Here is an 8650-nt window from a genome sequence, read left to right as displayed (position 1 = left end):
ATTCACTCAAAGTGTTATCCCCGGAACTTCGTTCTACCTTTACAAATATTGTTTCCAAATAAAGAGCAGAAAACATATACAAAGGACCCCGAACACATCTATGGAAAATATGGTCCCGGTCAAATTGGCTGAAACTGTAGTAAAATGTAGTTGATAATATCCTGATCAAATAAAGTCCTTAGACACTGGGTCCAAAAAACGCTGGGTTTCGAGATAGGAGGGACCAAATGTCACTTTTCATGGACGCGAGAGGAGTTCCACAGACCCTTGAAGACTGTTAGGCACTACGCTCAGGGATCATGCCGAACTCTATGTTTCTTTTAAAGCTTGTAGTTTGGGACCTTCCAAACAATAATATCCATGCCTGAATGTCAAAAAAAGAATACTTTTTCGTGGGTGTTGTACCAAAGTTAACTAGCTGTTTTTTTATATTTTGTAGCTTGGGGCCTCCTGATCGATAATATTTATGTCATGCTAACTCTCTGTCCATCCAATTAAGGAAAGAAATCCGGGTAATCAAGACAGTATCAACACGATATCAGTGCACGATCCAGCCAATTAAGGTAATATCGGAATATTAATCAGCCAGTTAAGGCAAGATTAAAGAATGATCAGGTTACTAATAGCATTATTTTGGTATTCTCCAGCCAGTTAGGGCAAGATTATGAATGCGATCCGGCCAATGAAGGCAATATCGGGCAGTGTTTAAACCAGATATAGCAACATTAGTGTATGGTTTGGTTTTGGATGACGCTCTCGTCAATAAAGACAACAATGAGAATTAGTTTTCTCAAACAAGACTGCGTTCATACAGGTTGACACTTAATTTAGCCAATCCTAGTTCTAGCTCCGCATGGATATATTTTGGATATTTATGAGCCCTGATTTTCTGATACTCGAAACAACGATGCTGCCATGCCTACTAATGAATTCGAAATCGAGGTTGATGGGCCATGAGAATGATTTGAAAACGATGAAATTATCATTGTGGACAGTGTTTATCGCGATGCCCTACCGCTTCTTTAAAATTTTGGTATTAACTATAAAATGCCACCTCTGTTAGTTAGTGGGCAAAGGCAATTTGATATAGAAGAAACAAATGACTCATCATTGATCACTAAGACAAGGTGAGTCGTAGAGGCACGAAATGGCCACATAAAATCTGTTTTTAAGTTCTTCGGAAATCTCATGAACATGAACCATACCATTACATCGGCCATTTTTACCGTATTTCTGTGGCGATTCTCAACAAGTATCGTCCTTGCATACAAATGACTGAAGCAACCGTAGAGCTAACCCAACAATGTTAAGAAAATCATGTGAACCCAACATCACCCTGGCCTGAGTTGGAATTGACAACCTGCATACCTGGAATGACAGATGGATTCATCTTAGTCAACACCAAGTACCTCATTTCCGTAGGCTAGATATGAAATACTTGAAGGAACTGACGATAGGAATTTATCAACTGAATCTAGCAGGAGCTTACATCCAAGATAAGTAAAGGGGAGCGAATGGAAGATTTGGAGTTGGACGAACTTGTCGATGAACTGGGTTTAATCAGAGTGCGAGTGTATTCTTGTTTCAGACGCGCAACGAAATATCAGATCTAGATATCCTGTGTAGAAGATAACTTTGTTCAAGTAGTCGGTGATCAAGAGCTATAGGTGGATGAGGCACAAAACAATGAACAAATATGGGGGTACTATTGTACTTGCTAAACTGAGGTCTGGATAGTCGGATCATGTGCACATGTAGCAAGCATATTATGGTATTTAGGATACGCTAGCCATCAGCCAGCAGTAAAGTATCCAAGCAGATCTATGATTTATAATATTGCGGATGCGGGTCCAAAAATGCAGTAGCATAATATACCAAAACTCGTATTTTTTGAGCAAACTAATTTTCATTGTTGTTTTTCTGACCAGAACGTCATTCACTACCAAACCATACATTAATGTTGCTATAACTGGTTTAATCACTTCCCGATATTGCCTTCATTGGCCGGATCGCATCATAATCTTGCCTTTACTGGCTAGAAAATACCAAAATATTGCTATTATTAACCTGATCATTCTTTAATCTTGCCTTAACTGCCTGAATAATACTCCAGTTTTGCCTTAATTGGCAGGATCGTACACTGATATAGTGTTGATACTATCTTGATTACCCGGACTTCTTTTCTTAATTGGATGAACAGAGAGTTGGGCATGGACTAAATATTATCAATCAGGAGGCCCTCAGCTACAAAATATAAAAAAACAGCGAATTCGGCATGATCCCTGAGCGCGGTGCCAAACGGTCCTAGAGGGCCCGTGGAACTCCTCTAGTCTACATGAAACGTTAACTTTGGTACAACACCCAGGAAAAAGTATCCTTGTTCGACATTGAGAGATGGATATTATTATCGGGGGGATCCTAAGCTACAAAATATCAAAGCGACAGAGAGTTCGGCATAGTTCCTGAGTGTGGTCCCAAACAGTCATTTGTGATCGCTGTAACGTTTCTCATCTGATGTTGTTGTAAAAAGAAACTATACGTAAGGGAATCGACTAGCTCTTATCCTACCAAACGTTTGTCATATATAGTAGTTAAACAACTTCCACAGACCATCCCCGTATTTTAGTCAAGACGGCGAAATTGACGGGAAGGGTACAACTGTGCACGAGCCTATCCGTGCACCCCGATGTCGACAGGCACAACTGTGCACGTTGTTAGCCACATGCACAATTGTGCACCGAGTCTCCAATGTATGCACGTAAAATGTTAGTGGGGTACCATCTGTGCACATCGACATTTAGTAATTTTATATTATTTTTATTTTATATTACATTTTATTTAGTCTATTAGACATTTAGTCGATATTTAGACGTGCTTAGTTGGGGGTGCTCCATACGTGCACAGATGGCTTGGTGTGCAGTTGCGCCTGTGGCCAACAGCGTGCACAGTTGTTCCTCTGGCGACCGATGTGCACAGATGGGCTCGTGCACAGTTGTTTCGTGCACAGTAATACGTCACCTGCAATTGACAGCACCTGATTAATTAGTTTGAATAAGTAGGTATGCACTTAGTGATATTTAATCACATTTAGTTCGCGTAAGCCTAATGCAAAAACTACCAATTAATTTTGTTTTAAAGTAGTTAGACTACCCCCAGACACACTTCTCATACTTTAGTCTTGACGATGTGAATAATGGGACCTGTTTAATTAGAATAAATAAGTACATGAAAGTTGAACTAGGATGCAACGCCTACAAAAAACTATCCATTTCTCATCCTTCAGTTCTAGATATTATCGATCAGGAGACTCCAAAATACAAAATATCAATGGAAAAGAAAGTTAGGTATGATCCCTGAGCATGGTGTCAAACAGTCCTCGGGGGTCGGAGTAACTCTTCTCACCTGCATGAAAAGCGACATACGATGCAACAGCGACGGAAAAGTATCCTTTCGTCGACCTTTAGACATGGATATTATTGTTCGGGGGGTCCCAAATTACAAAATATCCAAGGGACGGTGAGTTCAGCATGATCCCTGAGCGTGGTGCCAAACAATCCTAGAGGGTCCGTGGAACTCCTCGAGTATGTATGAAACATTAACTTTGGTACAACACCCACGAAAAAGTATCCTTTTCTCGAGATTCAGGCATAATTATTATTGTTTGGGCAGTCCCAAACTACAAAGTATAAAAGGAATAGATTTCGGCATGATCCCTGAGCGTAGTGCTGAACAGTTTCGAGAGTATGTGGAACTCCTCTCGCGTCCATGACAAGTGACATTCGGTCCCTCCTATCTCGAAATCTGTAGTTTTTTGAACCCAGTGTATGAGAACTTTATTTTATCAGGATATTATTAACTACATTATACTACATCTTCAGACAACTTGACCGGGATCATATTTTCCATAGATGTGTGCGAGGTCCTTTGAAGTTGATGAAAATAATATAAAAATGTTATATTGACCCCCCACCCACAGTACTGCCAATGGAAAACAAATGGGAAGAATGTGCCTTTGTCCTGAGATGTACCACAAACAAATTCAACCATTGCGTATAAAACACACACACACGATAACTATCCAACTTGAGGGCTGTAGGAGCAGAAAATTCCAGGAATTGCCGACTTATCGGATGCCCCCTCTAGTAGCACGATATTAGTTGCGCGCATACGTACATCATGGGCGCAAATCATGAGCATAATAGCACACGTAGTGGGAAAACTACAATTAGTATGCGTGCCGTACGCGTGATACCGTTCGTAAAACAGTATTAGGACTAAGGCCGTAAGAGTGCATGGCTTAAAGTGCATGTTTTTGTTCATGTGCCTAATCTTTCGTGCCCCGATATCAAGGGATCTGAACTCTCCCTTCTTCCAAGACGTTTTTTATCTGCAGAGCACGTTTTTCAGACTTATGCTTTCGATTTTCAGATCTGCTAACGGTTTGACCCTAAAAGACACCTCTCTAAAGGTAACGTTTTTAGTTGCCACACGATGCCTCACGGTACCTCACGATGTGCAGATGAACCTTTAAGGTTTCCAACAGACAGATCATAACTGTAAGGGAGATTAAATTAAAAGCTTTCCGTTATTCAGTCCAGGCCACATATACGTAACGCTAGGAGGATGCTGCATCTTTGGTCAAAATGATGGCCAAGTGCTGGCGGATTGAAGGAAACTTCTTTTACAAGATGATCTTGATACTATCTTGTCCCAGAGCAGAATAGTTCTTCATACTACTTAAAACTTTTTCACTTCCTCGGTAGTGATAAGTTGGCATCCTTCCACAGGTGTTATGAGGGCATCGCATAGCTTCTTTGAAGCTATTTATGTTCCTTGAGTCTTCTTTCAGTGGATGCTGGGCTTCGTAGACTTTTCTCAAGAATGCTTAGACCTCCACTGGTTTGAGCGAATGGTTGACAGCAACCGGAGGATTTTGGACCAGTCGATATGGGTCAGAGAAAAACTGTTGGTTTTCTCTGATCCTCCTCTCCCTCCGCTCGAGACTTCTCCTAGCGTTAGATAGAACCCATATTCAATCAACAATATGCTGCCTGATGGTCGGCAAGTTTAACTTGTTAAGTGTGTGATAACAGATGCGCGAACTGTTGAACCTTGACGGTAAAATTCCTGACAGATATTATGTAGTCGATTACACATTTAATGCGGGACGCGTACTGTCTTGCCCAGCCTATCTTTGTGTGAGTTGATGCAACCGTATTTTGTTCTTATGATCAGCCATTGGTTTTGTTTCACGGTTTGCACCCAACAAAGCTATCGCGGCATTAAACACACCACAATTATTAATTCACAGGTAGGATCCTTCATTAAAATCTCCACAAAGCTCATCTCCAGTTCAGCCAGATCTTTGAGCTTAAGATAAATCTGCATGTTGACGTTTCTCCGGGTTCTAAAGCATCGCTCTTTCTCTTTTGGAAGCCTGCCCACAGTTAGTCTTAGCATCAGTGTCGTTTTCACAGATATTAGTTACTCCAAATAAGAACCTACAGTGGTTGTTTAACCTGTTTAAAAAATTGTATATTCGGTTTCAGTTTAGATTCTTCAGAAATTTAACCAAAGGGCCTATGATAAATTCACAGGACTTATGCTTGAGTTGCGGGTAGAGGTTCCCTGTATCCTGGGTTTATGCTGAATATGTTTACAATAACTAATAAACGGTCGCAGAAAATTGTTCAGTCATGATCCTGTAGGGACTAATCCCCAAGAGGAGAAGTACCAACTGTGCAAAAAGCTGATTGGCACCTGGGTGAGGTGTCTTAAACGGAGATTCTGGTATACTGTTCGACCTGTCAGAGTCTGCAGACTTATCGTTGCATGCGGATCTCTACTAGGATTGACGAAACCTTTCCCTAGATGCTCGTGAAAACAACAAGGACCCCACCAAGACACCGGAAATTTTTAGATGCGGTTGCAAAGCCATCTGACATGAAGATGAACCGGCGAAATGCTTACATGAAGTGGACAAATCGACTTAAGGATGCCTTTCTAGACTGTTAGGTTGCCAGCATTGTCCCTGTTAAGGGAGAATACATGGTACGACTGCACACTTTATGATTCCAGAAACACCCGGAGCTTAAGCACGTATCGTCACAATCTTTGGTAAATCAAGAAGCCTAAATCAAAAAATTGGATATGTACGCAGAGCGCTTCCCCAACCGCTTTATGAACATGCCGCAGCTGAACAAGAGAAAGCGACACTAAAACCAAGTACGAAAATCATTCACCTTCTTGGAAACGATCGCAATTACAAAATAAGGAGAAACATTAACACCAGTGTTCCTCCTAAGCCCCAAGATATGGATGAAATGGATTCCTCCCTTTGTGAGGATATGACGCAGCAGTCCAGCATCTGGACTAGCAATTAGACAGTTTATGGTTTGGTGAGAGTTTTGGCCAATTCAAATCAAATTCAGGTGCGTCTGCAAAGACGCAAAAGCGCACCAGTGCATCCAGTCAATTTTTTAGTTACCAAAACCATTGTAATTTGAACAAAGTATGCAAAACTCTTTATTTTTTTAAATAAGCATTCATTATTTTTGTTAAGTTTATTTATAAATGTTTAATCAAATTAACTGACTCAATCCCTTTTTGGAATTGGGAATTTAATTTTGTTTCTAACGCGATTTTAATTTAAAATTTCATGTAAGAAATCAATCTCTGGTTGAATTTTTTGAAAAAGAGCTACATTTAAATAGAATAATTATTTACATGCTAAATTAATTTCAAATTTTTTAACCATACAGATGCGGAGACAATTAATATCAAAGTTGATCACTTTAACACGTAGTTCATGAACAGTGCATAGACACTCTCCACATTTTAATTTATAGTAAATAAACACTATGGTAGAGAAATTTAAAAAATGTCGATATTAGTGCTGCTTGAAAATACAAATTTAAAAAATATATATTTTAAGTTTTTCCACCACGTAGTTTCATAGATAATTCAATGAAAAACATTGAAATTTTAGTCACTTTCTAACTGACAAACGTAACAGTATCGCATAGCAGCAACAATGTTCCCTCCCTCCAGCTAATTTGCTGTAGCAAGCAGTGACCAAGCTATTCAAACGCACATGCCAGTTGATCGGCGATGGTTAGGTTTATATTGCGACGTTGCACGATCTACAAGTCTGTCGCTGGCATAGTAGTGGTAATTATACTTATAAACACAAACTGCGAATTCCAAGCCAGTAGCGCACTGAAATCTTCACCACGAGGGACCGTGAAATTTTTTCAATATACATAGTAGGGCTTGGCGGCGCCCGAAGAAACTCTACTATTTGTACGGGGATGGAATTTGCATATAAACTTAATGTACCATTTTTCTTTTCGGTTCGGTTTTTAATTAATTTAATTTTAGATTAATTTGATTTGAAAATTTAATTAAATTGGAATATATTTAAGTTTTTTTTGCTCTCCGAGTTTAGTTTTTTTTAGAAATACTTAACCATGAGTAGAGAACAAGATTTCAGTTAGTTAGCAACTCTTAACGTATATAGAATCCAACGGATAATAAACGCTATTTCGTCAACAATACGGGCACTCGAAAAAGTTATAGTGTATAGAGCTATCCGATACTTCGAAATATTTGTAGGGGAAACTGTATGGGCTGGTGTCGATAAAGATTCGTCTAATAAAGTTCCTTTTCAGCCGGAGAAAAGAAATATTCCACTAGGTTCATCAATTGCAAATGATGAAACATTTATTAATATAAATGAGATACAGCGATTGGCATCTAGGCTGAGAATTTCCTTATTGGGTATAGGCCACCAGCATTCGGAAATATTTGAGTTTACGCGTGCACCTTCGGCAGCTAACGTGGCGCAGAATAGGGTCCCGAGATTAATCGTTACTTCGACCGCGACGAGTACTAATAATACGAGTATGAGTTGCCAAATACACCACACCTCTTTAATACTACAAATGTAGCTGAAACAGAATCAACTCCTCATTTTAACGTTCAAAGCGATTTTTTAGAGGCAAATACCTTTGTACCCGTAAGGAGTTCGTCAAACCATCCAAATTTGCTAAATAATCACTTAGCTCAGACAAATCTTGATTCAATACAAATAGTTTGGGTAGGCGCAACTTCTTTCGGGATATGACGGCCCTGTCCTCAACGACATTTTATAACATAGGCGGGGCGGTAGGTGACGGATACTCAATATGAGAACAAACGGAACTACAAAGTTTTAACCCTCACGTAGGAAACCCCGTGCTAAGTAAAGGGGCGCTGCACTATGAAACGCGGAAAGAGACGAATTTTAGCTTATAAAGTTTCCAATCTCAAGGACGTGAGACACTTGAACCGATGTTGTTAGGAGACTACCAAAGTGACTACATAACCAACTTAAGCACCATGTCAAACTATAAAACCCGTTTTTTAAGCGAAAGGCATACAATTGAACCAAACGAAACTTATAAGCAACATTTTTTGCGGTATCCACAACATAGTCGGTAGATAGATCAATCATACTAAAGGGCTGTAGATCAGCTGTATCGTAGAGGAGGCATAAGCCTATCACAAATAGCTCGGCAATGAAATCTTACTCTTACTAGTCAGAACGAAATAAGTGTTATTGCTTTTTTGGAAAAAGTCAAAGAGAGTGAGGACGTTATCTCTTGGAATC

The 8650-nt window shown here is 39.7% G+C and overlaps 1 protein-coding gene across 1 annotated transcript in view; it reads right to left on the bottom strand.

Moving 5' to 3' along the window:
• The window catches only part of LOC117178073, a 95000-nt gene that overhangs the window by 85105 nt on the left and 1245 nt on the right, over positions 1 to 8650 (bottom strand). The gene's annotated exons all lie outside the window — the stretch shown is intronic.

The sequence above is a fragment of the Belonocnema kinseyi genome, chromosome 8 (assembly GCF_010883055.1).
Source record: "Belonocnema kinseyi isolate 2016_QV_RU_SX_M_011 chromosome 8, B_treatae_v1, whole genome shotgun sequence".
Lineage (NCBI taxonomy): Eukaryota > Metazoa > Arthropoda > Insecta > Hymenoptera > Cynipidae > Belonocnema > Belonocnema kinseyi.
The sequence above is the reverse complement of the archived record's forward strand: the minus strand, read 5'-3'. Positions and strand labels throughout refer to the sequence as shown.